The 19,119-nt window shown below is 33.6% G+C and overlaps 1 long non-coding RNA gene across 1 annotated transcript; it reads left to right on the forward strand.

Moving 5' to 3' along the window:
- The first annotated feature begins 5,112 nt into the window (after positions 1–5,112).
- LOC132731642 (uncharacterized) lies at positions 5,113–6,694 on the forward strand. Its single transcript, XR_009625916.1, has 3 exons — positions 5,113–5,166; positions 5,681–5,786; positions 6,627–6,694. It is a non-coding gene; the product is annotated as an uncharacterized LOC132731642 (long non-coding RNA).
- The last annotated feature ends 12,425 nt before the right edge of the window (positions 6,695–19,119 follow it).

Here is a 19,119-nt window from a genome sequence, read left to right on the forward strand (position 1 = left end):
AAAATCAATGACCCCCCGGGGCGGAGCCAATTTTGACCCCAGGGCAATAATTTGAACAATCTTGGTAGATGTTCACTTCGCAAAGTCTCATGCCAAATATAATAATGAATAACCTCTAGCCTAGATTTTTCAAGTTTTACTGTATACATATAATGAAAACTATCACCTCTAGGGCAGGGCAATTTTAACATTAGGGGCATTATTAAACCAACTTAAGTAGAGGACACATAGATGATATTATATATCAAAGCTCTAAGCCTTGTATCTTCAGACAATAAGATTTTTTTAAATTGTTTACTATATGTACATATTGAAAATCAATGATCCCCGGGGGTGGGGTCATTTTGACTCCAGGGCTATAATTTGTATAATCTTGCTAGAGGTTTACTACACTTTGTTTCATGCAAAATATCGAACCTCTAGCCTTTGTGAATTTAGAGAAGATATTTTTTTAAGTTTTTACTGTATACATATGAGGAAAGCCTATGATCCCCGAGGCAGGGCAATTTTGACACTAGAGGCAAAATTTGAACGACTTTGGTAGAGTACCTATAGATGATATCATATAACAAATATTAAAGCTCTAAGCCTTGTACCTTCAGACAATAAGATTTTTTGATTTTTTACTATATGTACATAGTGAAAATCAATGACCCCCGGGGCGGGGCAAATTTTGACCCCAAGGCTATAATTTGAACAATCTTGGTAGAGGTTAACTACACATTAAATGTTTCATGCAAAATATCTAACCTCTAGCATTTGTCAATTGCTAGAGGAATTTTTTTAAAGTTTTTACTATAACATTTAAGGAAAACCTATTCCCCCCGGGACGGGAATGATTTTGACACTAGAAGCAAACTTTGAACATCTTTGGTAGAGTACCTATAGATTATAACACATACCAAATATAAGACCTCTTAGCCTTGTTCCTTCAGACAAGAAGATTATTTAATTTTTTATTATATGTACATAGTGAAAATCAATGACCACTGGGAGTGGGGTCAATCGTGACCCCAGGGCTATAATTTGAACAATCTTGGTAGAGGTCTACTAGACAATGCCTTATGCAAAATTGCTAAACTCTAGGCTTTTTGGGTCTTTACAAGAAAGTTTTTTTAAATTAATTGTCATAATTCCTTTTGGTTGCCATGGCATCCAGACTTTTGCATAGAATGAAAATCTTCGAACATTTTTTGGAAGCCCTTCACCCAAGGGTCAATCCTGCCAAGTTTGGTTGAAATTGGACTAGTGGTTTTTCAAAAGAAGATTTTTAAGTTCACTATATAATCTATAGAACACACACACAAACACACACACAGGTGAATCGCTATATGCCACCGCATCGCAGATGCTGCGGTGGCATAAAAAACCCTTAAAACATCTGCTACTACTAAATAATATGATGGATGAACACCAAATTTTGTCTGTAGCATTCATAGGTAGTCCTTTTTCTCAAATCGATCAAATTTGATCAAGTTTGCTCATATTAACTTGATCGGTCCCTTTTAGACGCTGCTATAGCTAAAATAGAAAAACTTTAAGACATTTCTTTGTACTGAACTAATTGATGGATGATCACCAAACTTTGTCTGTAGCACTCTTAGATAGCCTTTTATCAAGTTTGCTCCTATTTACTTGATTGGCCCCTTTAAGTGGCCACTTTAGCTTAACATAGAAAAAAATTAAAACATTTTTGTACTGAACTAATTGATGGATAATCACCAAAGTTTGTCTGTAACATTCTAAGAAAATCTGTTATCAAATGTGTTCTAATTAATTCGATTGGCACCTTTTAGGGGCCTCTTAGAATAACCTTTATACATTTACCACTACAGAACTAATTGATGGATGATCACAAAACTTTGTCTGTAGCATTCTTAGGTAGACTGTTAAAATCTATTTGGAAAGGTGTATATATTTAAGATATGGGTCAGTTAAAAAGAAAAGAAAAAAGAATTACAATTGAATTCTAATATGCTATTAGTATGAATAAACCTTCAGTATTAAAACATTCAAAACCAGAAATTGTTTTTAAGAGCCAACTTAACCAAATATTGAATTATTTAAATACAAGTATTATAAAGACTAAATCTAAGTAGATATTTAGTCCTTATGATGAATAAATAAACTTTCTTAACAAACAATTTAACAAGTACAGGTATCCTCTGAATCAGATTCTTTTATAATGTTACAAAATGGAATAATTATAGAAGGCAACTAAAATAAAATTGAATGCTATTACTTAATTAGTTTATAAATAACTATTGATTATCAAAATCAAATGCTGATTAATAGCAAGAAAAGCGGGGTTTCAAAGTTTTATTCTATAATCAATGATCTTTGACAGATAATTTATCTACAAACTAAAAATATTTATTGCTAAAAAAATCATGGTCAAGAATAATTTGGCAATTATTACTGGGTATTTAAGTCTTAGGCAAGAACAATTTCTTTAAAATATCCAAATGGAAATGATTATGAGATCTTTAATTGACAGTTTTAAATAAATAAAGCACTCTTACTGATCTCTCAATAACGAGCACACCCACCTGACCATAGCATTTATGTTTTAACTGTGTATCTGGAATAAACATATCATTTTAACATTTATGGTGTAAAATTAAGTCAAACTTTTAACTATTCATTGGCTCCACACTAAAATTAACATATATTTTATAGGACTGGTAACAGGTAAGTCAAAAAAGTTTGCCACCAGGAACTGTTGCTTTCAGTGAGTCTATTGTTAGAAAAATCTTTGCTTATTTTTAACTCTAGAATTCGGACAGATTGCATCATACTGATAGATCTTTATGCAGGGTCAGTTGTAGTCAAGAATTTTGTCCTGGAAATAAAAGTAGATCTAAAGAATGATTACATTTGTTTCCTAAAGATGAGTTTGTGATCTCATTTTTAGCTCACCTGACCACGAAGGTCAAGGTGAGGTATAGTAATGGTGCTATGTCCGGCATCCGTCGTCGAGCGTCGTCAACAATTATGTTGTTAACACTCTAGTCTGGATTACCTGCCCTTTGTCTAAACAAAGAGTCAGGCACAAACCAAATAATGGCGGCGGCGATGGAAACGGTAAGTTTACGAGCAAATAGCAAAAGGTGGTTCATTGTGATAGTATTGACTTTCTGGTCAATATCAATGGTGTAGTTTTCATTCGTGTAAAGTGTTCTTATGGAGCTATTACTTATGATCAGATTTCACATTCCTTACAAGTTGAATATTTTTCGGACAAATTTACACATAGTGTAATTTCGGACAATATATATTTAATTGATAACTTTTATCTTCATATATCCTTATCGTGGCTTGTGACAGCATCTTACTGTACTGAAGTAGATAATTACGTTACAGTGTGCGTAAATTATGTCCTTGCATATAATAAATGCATTATCAGTGATTATGTTTCTTTAAGAATAAAATACATTTTAGGTAAATTCTAACAAATATCCAATATACATTGAACTTCTTAAAAAAAAAAATATTCTGAAAACCTAGGTATCGAGCTGAAATCTGAGAATTTCAACACCCATCAATATTGAATAATTAAACATAATTTTATTCAATTTCAGATGGATCACAACTACATTAGAGCTCAAAATAGGCTGCCTGGTTCCAGGTAATAGAAATGCGATCTGGACCGGACCACTCCTATGTCAGACACAAAGACTCTACCCCTAAGAAACGGGGAAGTAAACGAAACTTATCGACTCCAACAGGAAAGCAGCTAAACATGAAAATAAACGGATTGAACATGGGTAAATTATTTTCTTTTACTACTACCTTCTATTTTATTAATTAATATATATACTTGATACAGATACATATATATATTATATTGATATGGATTTGGTTAATAAATTTAACTCAAAATAGTTTTTTATAACTTTGAGTTATTTCTTTTATTCAAGACAAGACCATGCTCCTTTATGCTTTTACAGAATCTTTAATATAAACCATAAAAATTTCAATAATTTACATTGAATACTTGTTAAATGTACATGTCGTATTTTATATAAACCTAGGATGAACGATCATAAGCATAATAGATGGTCGGCTGATGAGAAGTCTTTCTTTGAGGAATACAGCCAGGTGTCAACAAGAGGAGAATCTGAAAATTAGTTTCTGGAACAATTGTGCGACAGCTATGAACAAGAAGTTTGGTGGAAAAAACAGAACAGGTAAACAATGTTTTGAAGCTTTGCTAACATAAGTCTGGTCCTATTAAGTCTGATTTTTCTAGGCTCTATTTTTCTTCAGCTATATTATAAATACATTATGAGACCAATGCTCATAAACTTGCTTGGCATGACTATTGTCAACATATACAGTACAGCTAATACTCAAGTATTTTAAAGGCCATAATATAATCTGTCTGTATTTTACTAGGTGTTGCTTTTTATGCTTTGCAAGTTATTTGTGATATACATGTATAGCCCCCTCTCATGCACAAGAATCAGATTTTTTAAAAGGTTTTTTCCCAGACTCCTAAATTGCAAGTGTTTTCCCGGATTTGTGTACTTGTGTTATTTGCTTTCAAAGGAAAATCTTGTAAGATGGCAGCTTGGCGCGTTGAGTCCCTTACCAGTACATCTAGCAACACAGCATGTACCTCTTCAGCTGCTGAAGATTTTGGAGATTTTACACAGCTGCCGGAGACAAACGGTTGTGATGTGGGAACACAGACTGAGTGGTCTTTCAATAGAAAGAATAGGCAAGAATATTCTTATCTCAAAATTCATTATTCTGTTCATAACAAAATACATCATTAAAATTTGACACACATTATCTAATAACTGATCATCAGTATGTGATCTTCTATTGCCTTGTTTTACAAATTGTTGATAACATATTTGGTTATGTGTAATAACTTAAATCCTGAATATTTGTATTTATACTTTCTGTGTTTGACAGAGGCATATAGTTTAAAAGAGCTTCTTTGGATATTTGTGAAAATGAATTGGTACTTTTAAAAAATACTTGTCATAGAATTTAAAATGTGTCGATGCCCAAATGTCTTGGTATTGTTAAAGAACATAACTGCCCGGATGATATTGTGTAAAAATGTACAAGCTCCTTAAAAGTTAAATAAACTTTTTTTCCAGGACAAGCAAGCAAGATTGGATATTCTTTGAGCCACGAAAATATCTGCAGGGGGTAAGTTTGATGCTTACAGAAGCGCTTTAAACCCCCATTCAGTAATGCTAGTTAGAAAAAGTTATTAAAAGTCTAGCACTTAGCCATCACACAAATAATCTTGTGCAGTATAAATTAATTGAACTTTAACTTGACAAAGTTCAGTACATCAATTAATGATGTTTTTTATCCTCTAGTCGAAGACATTGTTTTTGTCCTTGACTTTCAAAGAACCTTGACCTTGATAGAAAAATATGAGCAAAATCGACTTTGGCTTGTAACTTGCTGGGGCATTGTGTTTCACAAACACATCTGTTCTATATAAAGTTTTATTTTATTAACGATTATTACCTACATGTATGTTGAGAAGTTTTGCAACCTTGAATGTTATAAGCTTTCGAGACAAACTGAGAAAAACAGAATGAGCATGGTACTTTGAGGACCACTCTTATTTGCTTTTTGCTAAAAAAACAAAACAAAAATTTCAATGTTGCTTGCTATAACTACCATTTGATATTGATAATGGTCATTTCAGACAAAGAGCAAGTGTGCTGAGACATTAAATACTGCTGCACTGAGACGTCTAAGGACCTATTCAGAGCTAAAGGAAGAGGACATACATGAGATCATAAAAAAATTATGTTGAGTATTATTTTAATTTAATTAACAAATAAATAATATTAAAATATAATACTAAGCCGAATACAAATTATGCAATGATATATTTATAACCCACAAACAAAAGTTTGAGGGGGGTATATTGGAGACATCACGTCAGTCGGCTTGCGTTTAGTCGCGGCGGGGCTTGTTGGTCCGTCCGCATATATACGAACATTCTTGTGGCGCAAACTACTTCCACATTTCTTGAGTTGATTCATTTTGAAACTTGGAATGTTTTATCACACTGATGTGCAGATATGCAATTCAATCCAGGTTGGCAATAGTTATGTGCTCTTGAACTTAGCCAAATTTTGTGAAAACTGCTTATAACTTCCATCTTGGCTGTGTATACTGTGAAAATGCTGCGTTGTGGGGGTATTAATCATCTTTAGTGATAGTTCTTGTTATAATTTATATCAACTGAAGTCAATTCTTTTTTGGTATCACAGCATAATTATTTTAAAGATAAGGAGTAAAAAATGGGATAATAAATTGACATTATTGATTAGAAATTGTTAGAAATCTCTAGCTTTCATTGACATTTGCAGTGCACAAGAAACTGTAACTCTACTTTGTTCTGTTTTAAATTCTTCTTCTTTGAGCATAACTTTGTCAACTTCTATGCAATGTCAGGGACACATCTGTTTCAAAGAAACATGTCGAGTCGATTTAAAAAAGAGCTTTTTTTAGCTATTTTAATTGGATATTTACGCAAATACTCAGCTGATCTGTAAACTCGAGTTATTACTGAAATAAAAGATTTATTAAGTTGAAAGGTGTCAGATGTGCATTTCATTGCTGTATTAAACAACATTTTCCAGGTTCCAGCTCTTCACATGAAGTTGCAGCCCACCTGTTGTCGTCACCCTTGCGAGGAAGTATTATTGTGTAAACTTCTGAATGAAATTGAATTTGCAGCAAAAGAATGCTGCAACAAGAAAGTGTTTTGGCCCAAAAAGAATTCTGTGACTTGACTGATTTTAACTGGCATGAAACTCATTGGTGAACTTCTTGAACAACAAACCATTGCTTAGCTGATGTTCTCTTGGCAGTGTCACTACCAACATCAAAAATAGGGAATACCAACAGTGTTCATAAACTTATACCAGTTTTATCAACTGTGTTTGGAATGCTGATGAAAACCAGATACCAAGAGCTGTCTTTAGTTCAGAAGAATCATGCAATGACTTTGGCCTAATGAACAGACAAGCCAAAAGTAATTGGGTCACAACTATGTTTTGTTGCCTTCAGAAATTGTGTTAAGAGCCCAATGCCACAAACTATTGACTAATCAAAAAATTGGATTGAATAAACTAGAAAAAAATATCTCTTAAATGGACATTCCCCTTTTATCTGGTATAAATCAGTGAAGTAATATTTAATAAGATATGTCTTAAAAAACATTGGATTTTGTTTTTATTTTTAAACTCCAACATATCAGAAAAAGTTTAGTGGCATAGTACCAAAATAATTAAAGTTTGTGAATTTGGGCATTCAAATTGTTAAGAATTCTGTTCATGTTCATTTGCACATGTTTTTATCTATGCGAAACTTTATTATTTTTGTTTTTAGTTTATGCATTGTATATTTTTTATTATGCATTTGACTATGCAAATGTTGTTTTTAATTTGTTTTTCAAGTTGGTGTTTAGGGTTGTATTACAGAAATGTTCATGATTTTTATGCTCCCCAAAAAAAAAATTTCTGTGGGAGCATATATTTGCCGGGTTGTCCGTCCGTCAGTCAGTCAGTTCGCTCCGTACGTCCCGAATGCGTGTCCGCCCCATAACTTTGTTTTTTGAAGTCGGATTTTAAACTATTTCAACAGAAATGGATCACCATATTAAGACGACGTGTAGCAAGCCAACGTTTGGATCGCTACCGTTGACGTTCAAGGTCACAGCCATGATCTTGCCAGCAAAAAGTCGTGTTCCGGCCCCATAACTTTGTAATTTATAAGTTGGATTTTTAAAATTATTTCACAGAAAAGATCACCATATTTTTAAGACGAGTGCCGCGCGCAACATTTGGGCTGCTACATTAAAGGTAAGGTCCACAGCATGACCTATGCATCAAAATCGTGTTCCGGCGCATAACTTTCGTTTTTTAAAGTTGGATTTCGAAAATATTTCACAGAAATGATCACCATATTAGGACGAACGTGATGCGACGCAATATTTGGGTCGCTACCTTTGAAGGTCAAGGTCACAGCATCCACATGGAACATCATAATTGTGACACTGCATCTGACTACGCAAACCTTGTGCTTCAAGTAGGCGTTCTATTTATGGAAAATTGAATGAGATTTGTCCACAGCATGACCTTGCAGCAAAATCATGCTGGCCCATAACTTGGTTGTTTGCAGTCAGATTTAACAACTATTTTTAGAACAAACTACTTCTGTGTCCGATACCTACTCGCGGAGCATTACCCGGTTCGACCGGCTCTTGTTCTGAACTAAAGTAGTATTATTTGGTTGCATGTTAAAAATATCTATATTTTTTATCTTTTATTATTACAGTTTTTTTTCTTTGATGATTCTGTAATATGAACAAGGCCCCTATTTATGTTCATAAATGAATGTTGTCAATGACCAAAAAAAGAATTAACTGTACTGAAAGTACTGTGGTCATCTTTAAAGGACAAAACCCACTTTAAAAAAAACTGTCCGTTTGCATTTTTTTCCCCAATTGAAAATTTACTTGGGGGCTGTTCCAGGAAAAAGTGTTGGGGGGGGAAGGGGAATTTTAAAAAAGGGGGTTTACCACAATAAAATTTTTATCTTTTTTTTTTTACAGCCCAAATAGGGAAATTCCGGGAAACCCCCCCAAAACCCCCCGGGAATTTTAATTGATTTCCTTTCCCACCCCCCCCCCCCCCCCCCCCCCCCCCGGGGTTTGCCTTTTTCCCCGGGAACCCCCTTAGTCAAAATTTTCCCATTTAGATAGCTTTTAAGTTTTTGTATATCTATTTTATAATAAAAATAAAAATGCCCTAGTATAAAAATTAATGGGAAAAGTAAATAAAAAAAAATTTTTTTGGGATTTTTTTTTTGGTTTTTTTTTTTAGCATTCCCAAACACATTTAAGTGGAATTTTTTAACGGCAATCACAAATGGAAATGCAATATTCTCTCATATATATTTGTAGTGTTATTGAAGACTTCCCAACCTTTTTGGCCGTGACACTGAGCCATTCCGGCATGTTATACACAATGGATCAGATAGACAGGACATTTTAATTTGTGAATTAATTGATTCCATTGTAAATGGAAAGAAATTTAAATTGTTGGGGGACAACATGCAAGTTTTTTTTAAATGTTTTAACCCATGAGCGAAAATCCAGAGGGAATGCAGCTCATATGGGAGCATTGGTTTTGGATTCAATGGGCAATTGTACAAAAATTGAGCTTTGTCACTTATCTCACCAGACACCACAATTGTGACCTGCGAGCACTGCCCGTCTCAGCATTCTTGTGTTAGAAGAAAAGGATATTCAAATACTAAAAAAGAATGTCTCACACCATATTGCAAGATTTAAGGGCAGAGTTTTTTCCATGGATAAATTCGCCAAAAAAATGAAAAACAAAAAAACCCTTTAAGTGTGTTTGTTTGAATTGCCCGAGTTCACCCAGAAAAAAAAAAAACTGATTTCCCATCCCAGTAATTTTAAAAAAATGAACAAAAAATACTCAGATTTGTAGACATCTTGAAAGCTAAAAAAAAATCTATTTGGGTCTGGGTTTTGCAAAAAGGGCCCAACCTTGAACCACCCAAAGGTCATTTTTGGTGGGTGATAAAGCTTTTAGAGAGTTTTATTTTCTGGGGCAAAACGATTGAGAGCAGCGGCATTGACTGAAATGGAGCGGTTTTCCCATTTAACACCAATCACATTTGAGCTCTTTCATTTGCAGATGGCTGTTTTAACAGTCTTTTACCAACTGTTGTATAATACAGCAAATACAGAGCCATGTACTTTACATGCACAAAAAATTCCCGGGCTGCAAAACAAATGCCAAGGGCAATAAAGGGTAAAAAACCAACTTTAAACCATTGCAAGGAATTGGGCAAATTTCATTTTTAAAAGCAAAACATCTCGAAGGGGCAGGGTGAAAAAGTTTTGGCGTTGATGACTGCAAGACAGTGCCAAAAAATTGATATACCAATTTGATGGGGGCTCCAACTCAACTGGTTGAGAGAGAAAGTGGGCCCAATAACAGACCCATTCTTAATGCGTGAAAACCCCTGACAACCCGGGCCCTCCACATGGAAATCAGGGAACTGTGACATGCAGTGATATAAAAACCCTTGTGCTTCAAGTGGGGTGCCCCTTTTTTCAGGGAAATTTGGTGTTTGTTGTCAAACCCCAGACAGAGACAGGCTACGGGCTGAAACTAAAGATATGAGGGGTTCATTTTTTAAAGGACACAACCAAATCGAAGAAATGCTTTAGAGATTCTCCTTTTGGGCTTTGTCAGAAATTTTGGGCATTGTTAAGCGAGAGTCGGGCCCTTTTTTCCAGTTTTTGAAAGGGGTTTTTTTGAAAATTTAACGGGGGGAAAAAACCCCGAAAATAACAGCCCAAAAGCAAAATTTTGGGAGAGGGAGCATCTTGTTAGGTTAAACTAAAGGAAATTTTAAAACCATTTTTCAAAAAAGGTCCGAGTTTTTGGGGTTTTGGCGGAAACCCCAGTAGGCATTTTTTGGGAAACCCCCAAAAGATCTGTTGAAATTTTGTTTACTGAAAAAAATTTTTTTCATCGTGCTCAAAGGCAAAAAAGTTGTTTTTCAGCAGTTGACGATAAAATGGAAAAATCTTTCCCGGGAACTTGGGGAAGATAAGGCTTTTTATCATGTGTGGGAAAGAAGAGTTGCTTCTATGAAGCGCTGCCCCAAAAAACCCTAAAAAAAAGGATTACCCTTAGAAAATTAAAAAATGGATTTTTTAAAAACCAAAACCAAAATTTTTATTATAAAAATTGGGGAAGGTGAAAAAAATTGACGGGATTCCCCCTTTTTTAAAAAGGGGTTTTGAAACAAATTTACCAATAAACATTTTCCCATTAGTTTTGGGTTTAAATTTTCACTCATTGGAAAAAAAAATCAAAAATTAACATTAAATCCACCAGGGTCGTATTCACAAAGAAATTTAAATTAAAAAATAATTTAAAGTAAAAATTTTTAAAAATTCCCCTTTTTTCCCTTCATTAGGAAAATTTATTTTTGGAAAAATCATTACATTGGGGTGAAAAAATTTTCATAAAACATTTCTTTTTTTGCAAAAGTAGGTAAATTTTAAAAAAAAATTTTAAATTAAGGGTTTGTTTAAAAATTTTTTATAATTTTTAAAGTTTTTGACTTAAGATGCTTTGTGAATATGACCCATTGGAGGGGAATTTTAAAGTTTTTGGAAAAGGAGACTTGTTTTTACATTATTATGCAAATTTACAATAAAGAAAAGAAATACAAAATTTCATAATTTGGGATCTAACAGTTCAAAAAATAACAATACCCAAATTTTTAGTAAGTTGCCCCAACTTTGTTTCAAAAAATGTTGAAAAACCACTTAAAAAAGGGACCTTATGACACTTTTGATTTAGATTTTGGCCACCAAAATAGACCAAAGGATAAAATGAACCTGATTTAGGTAAGTTGTAGAATTTCTAAAGTCATATTTTTTATTCCAAGTTTTACCAAATTTCACCAAAAACAGCAAAATAAGAATGTTTTCTCTGGTTCAGTTTAAAACCCAAAATACTGGTTTTCAAATTCTTCTGCAATAAATTTTTATTCCCCAAAAATATTCCTTCATTTTCTCTGGTAAACAAAGTCTGAAAGCGATGTCTGACTTGTTAAAAAATAAAATGGGCCCGAGCATCGATGTCCCCTCCTTCCAGCTCTTCCGATCTCCTGAAAGGGAAGCTGCAAAAAAAATAAATGAGACTAAGTTTAAAGGGTAAATTAAAATTTTAGGGAAAATTTTGGGGTTACTGAACAGCCCTCGATCCATTTTTTGATGAGAAACCCAGGAAGCCCAAAAAATTCAAGCTAAAATTTGAAATTTTTGGAAAAAATTTTTTTGGGTTCCCGTTTTTTCTTGAAACTTTTATTTATAAATTTAACTTTACTAAAATTTAACCATAAATATATATGCCCTTTTTGCAAAAAAAAAGTCAAAAAAAAACTGTTACTTTTTTGGGAATTTTTTTAAATTAAAAGGGTTTTTTAAAATTTATTTATAAGGTGCTTCAAAAAATACGGGGTTTTAGTACTGCGGTTAATTTTTATTAGCCAAAAAACCCAAATTAAGAAGTAAAAAGAACCAAAAGGGTTTTTAAATTTTCAATACATGAGTAAAAAAGGGATTTAGTACCCGTACTTCTCATATTATGGGGTTTTTTAGAAATTTCTTTTACGGAGGGTTTTAAAAACCCGTGTTTTACCCCGAAAAGGTATCAGTACAAAAATTGCTTGTTTTTAAAAAAGAAGTTTTACAATGCCCCTAAAAAAAATTTCCTTTTTTTAAAATTTTAGGAGGGCCGCATAATCACACTTTTCCATTCTCAAATCTGCGCCCCTGCCTAGAGCCCCCAGATTTCAAAAAAACCCGCCTTATGGCTGACTCTTCCTCCTGTAGGGTCTGGCAATATGTTTTTTTCAGCCTGAAATTCATTTTAAAAAATTCAAAAAATTTTGAATTTCCTTCTGATGGAAGTTGCAACTATTTATCATTTAAAATCTTTTAAAAAAACAATAATTTTAGATAAAAGGGATGTTTAATTTGTTTTAAAGTTTCTTTGTTACAAATTAAATTTTTTATTTGAAAAGTTTTTTAAAAAATTTTTAAACCCCCCTAAAACATTACAGATCAAATTAAAACTTTTTCTCTATAAAACTAAAGAAAATCTATTTAAAATAAAACCATAAAAAAAGGGAATTTTTCTTAATTAAAAAATCTTTTGGGAAAAGGTTTTCATATACTTTTAAATAAAAAAACCCCCTTATTAGAGCTTTAAATTTGTAGGGGATAATTTCCAAGGAATTTTTACCCTACTTCCCCTGAAATTACATTATTTAAAAAAACCATTAAAAAGAAAAAAAATAATGGGAATAAAATTTGGGCTAATTTAAATAAATTCAATGTAAAGTTGAAAATAAATTAAATACCTTTCCATCTGGGCCCTCCATAGAATGAATGATACTAACAACTCTTTAGTTGTTTTCTTCTGATGGCGCTCCTGGAATAGAATTCATCACCCAAGTTACTTTCCTTTGCTAATTCATATCCAATAACCTATCCAGTTTCATAAGTCTTTGCAATATATTATTGTTATTCCCAAAGTATCAAGTTCACTTCTTAAGTTGTTGTAAAAACTGGTACAAATATATAATCGTATGGCGTCAAAAGATGTATTTCCCCTTCGGTTTGGACTCGGACGATTCTTTGAACAATCATTTTAATATTGTCTTTCCCGGGCTAGCAACATACAACTTCAAAGTTTGTCATATTGAAACATTTAGCTATTTCTTTTTTTGCCCGGCTTCATAGTTATTGTTGCTACAATGCAAGAAATTGGGCAACTTATCAAGAGACTTCAAATGGGTATATTTCTTTTAAAGTCCTTCCTTGAATTCTTTGCCCCATTCAATGACACAATGAAGCCCTCATCTATTACATGAAACTTGTCATACTCTTGAAATTGAGATGAGCGAAAAAGTTTGTTTATTTCAGGAGAGTTTAAAACAGTTTCTGGGTGAAAGAAAAAAATATTTGGTATTTGATAAGTCAATCAAGTGTCTATATTCATTGACAATGGAAAATGATTGTCCACTGAGTTTTTCACCGTTTGCTGTTCAATTATAGCGTTTAAAGGCACAATAACAATAACAAGACACTTTGGAACAAAAAACGGCAGAATTTCATAATATAAACGATTTTCCATAACCAGTTGGAAGTGCACAATGGCAGTCTTTTTAATAATAATGTTTGTATTGCTTGCAGCTGTAGCGGTTTAATTTCTTGTTATTTTGCAATTGAACTCTGTGAGAGTAGTTCTGCAAAGCATCTGTGATTGACTGGCTACTTATATCCTGAAAAACAGAAAAAGACATGACACTTTATTATAAAAACATCAAAAAAAGCCAGGTTCATTTTTAATTAGTATTGGTGGGGGTACCACATTCTATACATGTATAAATACTAACAATCAGCTTCTATTGAATTAAAAATTAATATCCATTTTCTATGTTCATAAATGTGTGTGAGGTGCAGTGGCGGATCCAGGATTTGGCCTTAGGTAAATCATTGAAAGTGTTAAAAGTTGACAGTATTGCAGTAAGTTATTTTAAGCGTGTTTTGGTGCCGTTTGGGCCACATTTCTATTATAATAAAGCTTAAAATGATGCGCGAGAGAGGAAAAATTGAGAAAAATTAGCGTTTTTGGGCATAAAAAATAGAATTACGGACATTTCGGACCACGGACGTTTCGGACCAGACACTTCGGACCAGATTTTTTGGTCATTTCGGACCAGATTTTGGGACATATCGGACCATGAGATGGTCATTTCGGACCATGATATGGTCATTTCGGACCATGATGGGGACACTTCGGACCAGAACTTTTTTTTCAACAGACCATTTATTCCTTTTTAATATATGATTATTTGTTATTTCAGGGTGTTTTGAAATTGATTTATGTACATTTAGAGTAAATTTTTACCAAGTTAAATTGTGTTCTGGCAGGTAATAGAGAACAACGACATCCTTGTCAGTGCAGTTTTTCACACGTTTAAATTGCTGAATAGAACTAGTTTGTGTCACCTTTCACTCAATTAATGAAGTATGTATTGTAATTTTTACCTAATTTGACAACAAATATTTAAATTGATTGGTTTGATTGAAATGCGATTAAAGTACAGTTTAAATCAACAATAAACAACAAACAAATGGATCAATTATTTGTCAAAAAATTGATGTCCAGGCTGCAATATAACATAGTGTTAAAATTTATTTCATTATGTAATATAAATCCGTGATTTTCATAACTTATATAGCTTACAAACTGAAAAAAGTTATATTTTGTCATGTCTTTTTGTATATACTTTATAATAAATTGTTTGCAAACGTGTGTCATCAAAACATTGCTTGTATTGTTTTTGTTGTTGTTTTTTTCCTTAATTTTCTTCATTTATATTGCAAAATAAATAAAATCTAAATCGGGATAGTTGTAGAATCGTTTCCATGGTGTCTAATATATACTAAAGCTACTCTTTAGTTTATTGATTAATTGATGGCTAATTTCATAAAATAATATTTTATCTGGGCTGAAATGTCCAAAACAATGGTCCGAAGTATATAATACATGATCCCAAATGTCCAAAACAATGGTCCGAAGTGTCCCCATCATGGTCCGAAATGTCCAACACATGGTCCGAAATGTCCAAAAATCTGGTCCGAAATGTCCCGAAATATGGTCCGAAGTGTCCCAAAATCTGGTCCGAAGTGTCTGGTCCGAAATGTCCATGGTCCGAAATGTCCTATTACCAAAAAATCATAAGTCTGCGGCCATAGGGGGGGGGGGGGGGGCGTGCGCCGGGTGTGCCCCCCCCCACCCTGGATCCGCTAGTGAGGTGGGTAGGAATGGCTCAAACAAATCAAGTTAATAATTGGCATAGTCCTGGCAACGTCCCACCACCATCTAAACCAGAGGATTCTAATTTTTGTAAAACTGTTCTACAGAATGAATGTTAACATTACAATATTATCAATGTATCAAAACTGAATAAGCATTTATTCCGTATTTTCTGTAAGTTTGACACAAACCTTATCAGACTTAATGTTGGTGGTGGGACGTTTGCCGGGATATTGCCAACACACATTCGTATTGATCACAATACAAAACAAAATCATTTTACAAGAAAACTTATGATTTCATATCCGAAATATCACAATCTTCGTATTTGTCCGAAAAGTACTCAACTTATTGAAGTTTAAAAAAAATAACATGTGAAAATGCTCCACGAAAATAAACGTTATTTTTAAGAATTTTATATATACATATCGATTAAAAATTCAACAATATCCCGATGAACCACTTTTTAAAAATATTTGGTTAACTTACAGCTATCATCGCGTCGACCATTGTTTCGTCAATGCCAGACTTCTATTTGTTTACAATAGAAGCTGGGAACCAGACTAACTAAATCAGTCATGTTTCGTTTCGTTCAAAGCCTTGATAATGGCCGTGTTGTCACTCCGGTATTTACAGCTAAACTCTGGTATTTCGATTACGGTAAAAACTCTCAAGTAGGGTTACAATAATTTATTATTATGAAATAGAATCTATACTGAGGGAAAAAAAAAAAAAAAAAAAAAAAAAAAAAAAAAAAAAATTAAAATCTTTTGGATGATTTGACAAATTCATTTGCAATGTTTGACAACTCTTGCTCTGTGGTCTTTGAATTGGTCTTCTTGTATGTCTGACAGCAACAGTTCTGTTGTAAATACACTAATTCCAGTCTTTTAGGAATATTTCTTTCTTCAGGTTTTCTCTTGATGTCTCGTGCAGGGTACAGTCCTCTATAAAATGTGTAACTGTCTCCAACTTGTCCACAATTACATAGACTTGTGTTTTTAGCCCAATCTTGTTCAAATAATCATTGAGACAATATCCACTTTGTAGTTGCAATAACTGTCTTTGGTTGCTCAAGCCATGGAAATTAATTTTTTTGGGTGTGACTTGAGGCTTGAGTCCATAGAGATGCCTGCCAGTTTCAACAATTTCCCACCTTCTCTGCCATTTAATGCGGACTGATTCTCTCGCTGAATGGCGAATGTCACTTTGACTTGTTACAATGAGTAAATCTTCTGTTGCCATTTCCTCAGCTTCTTTTGCTGCTTCTTTTGCAAGTCTGTCAGCAATGTCATTCCCTTTTATGCCAGCATGACCAGGAGTCCAATCAAAATTAAACAGTAACATCAGCTAATTCAAGCTCTTTCCTCAACTGGAGTATCTCTGTTGACAGGAATTTTGTGTGTCTTATTTTCCCATCCAAGATCAATAATTCCAACAGCTGACTGACTATCACTAAGTAATTTTTATCTTTTTATTTCAAATCTTCCAATCTCAGTAAGTAGGGCTTGAAGTGTTATTTTAATGGCAACCAGTTCTCCTACTAGAATTGATGATAATTTTGATACTGGTTGTTTCAGTTCTATAACTTCTGTGTTTGGAAGAAGAATGCAGGCTCCAGCACCACATGGACCTGGATTTCCTCTACAGGAACCATCAGTAAATGCTACAGCTGTTTTGGTATCTACATCAATAGAAGTGATGAGATGTGTTGTCTTGCATCTTCTTCTTGTTTTAGAGTTCTTGATTTGGAAGATCCTAGATTTGTTCCAGTAATCTGGTCTGGTTCTAGATGGTTGCAGGTATTCAAGGTATGAAAACTCTGGTTCAATACTGTTCAGTGAAATGGTGGTTAATGATTTCATGTCCTCTATCTGTGTGAGCATGCAAAAGAATGGAGATTGGAATTTTTCTCTGACTTTTCCGTATCTATCTTGACAGCTTTTTAAACTTTTTGCTATGTTTTTTGCCTAATATCCTTTTGCCATTATTTTCCCGCATTCTCGAACACTCAGTTCTTCTCGCCTCAAATCAAGTGGAAGAACTCCAGCCAATACTTCAACTGCATCTTTACTGGCTGTGTTGTGCAATCCAAGGCAGTAAGCTAAACCTTTCCTTTGTATCTTGTCCAGGGGCTGACAGTTGGCAATCTGCCAAATAGGGACTGCATACTCCAATTGAGGTAGAACCAAGCTTGTATAAAGATTTATCATATTTTAACACTGATCTTCTCTGTTTTGGCTACTGACATCAAGGAAGCCAATGCTTTAGTGCCTCTTCTTTCAGTGTATTCTATATGTTCTTTGAATGACAATTCAGAATCTAAAATAAACACCTAAAAATTTTTATTTATCTTCTGTTGCAATGCTTTCTTGTTTAAGCAGATCTCTATTTGACCTAAGTTTTCTTTTTTTCCTATTAAAGATGGTATATTCAGTTTTATCCAAAATTTAATTTCATTCTCCATTTCTCTGTCCATGTGTTAATTGTTACTAGGTCTGTATTGATTATTTTTTCTAAATCATGTATATCATTTCCAGACATCCAAATAGTCCCATCATCTGCAAATTTTATACTATTGCTTTTTATGTTTGGAATATATCAGTTAGGTAGAGGTTGAACAAAAGAGGGGAGAGCACTGAGCCTTGTGGTAATCCAACAGAAGTTTGGAAGGTATCTCCCATTTCACATGCTACTACACATCTTGCTGATCTTCCAGTTAAGAAGTTTGACAACCATTGCCACATTTTCCCACTTATTCCCAATCTTTGTAGCTTAACAAGCATACCATCCCTCCATACACTGTCAAAGGCCTTCTCCAAATCTAGGAAATACTGCTAGTGTGTGCTTTTTTCATTAAAATCCATCAAAGATACTCTGCACCAGTCTTAACAGAGCTTGTGTAGTGCTGTGATATTTCCTAAAACCTTCTTGTTCTTCGTCTATGATGTTCTTGTGTTCTGAGTATGCATATAATCTGGCATATACTATTTTCTCCATACATTTACCAAGGACACTTGTCAAGCTTATAGGTCTGTAGGAATCCTGACTTATAATAGGACTCTTTTCCATGTTTCTTTAAGAATTTCACTGTTGCTCGTTTTCCAGGCCTGTGGAAGAATACTGGTATCCCAGGAGTGTTGAAAAATATATGTGATGGCTTCAAGAAGGTGGTTATTTGAGTATAAAAGTAAGCTCTGTGTATATTTTATCTGGTCCAGGTGCTTTATTTTTCTTTAAATGCTGGATAGCTGCCTCTACCTCTGAATTGTAATAGATCTATTAAGGAAACTTTGACTTTCATCTTCTTCTGTATCATGATGTTTACTTTGTCTGATGTTAAACAATTCTCTTCAATATGTTTCTTGAAATCTTCATCAAAGTGACATTTTGTAGATGTTTATCACTGAAAAAGGTCTCTTCTAGCAGTTTTGCCTTTTCTTTTCTTTCAAAAATCACATCACCATTACTGTTAACAAGGGGGAGTATAGTATCTACATCTTCTACTTGATAGGATGTTAAACTCTTAAAGTACTTCCATTTCTCTTTTTGGAGTATTACACATATTTATGTTTTCACACAGCATATCAGCCCATTCATCTTTAGCTTTTTCAATTTCCTCTTCATATTTTTGCTCACATTCTTTCAATTTTATTAAATTTCTGGGAGTTTGTCTTTGCTTGAA

Source organism: Ruditapes philippinarum, unplaced genomic scaffold (genome assembly GCF_026571515.1).
Source record: "Ruditapes philippinarum isolate M1 unplaced genomic scaffold, ASM2657151v2 ctg6170_1_1_1_1, whole genome shotgun sequence".
NCBI classification, from domain to species: Eukaryota; Metazoa; Mollusca; class Bivalvia; order Venerida; family Veneridae; genus Ruditapes; species Ruditapes philippinarum.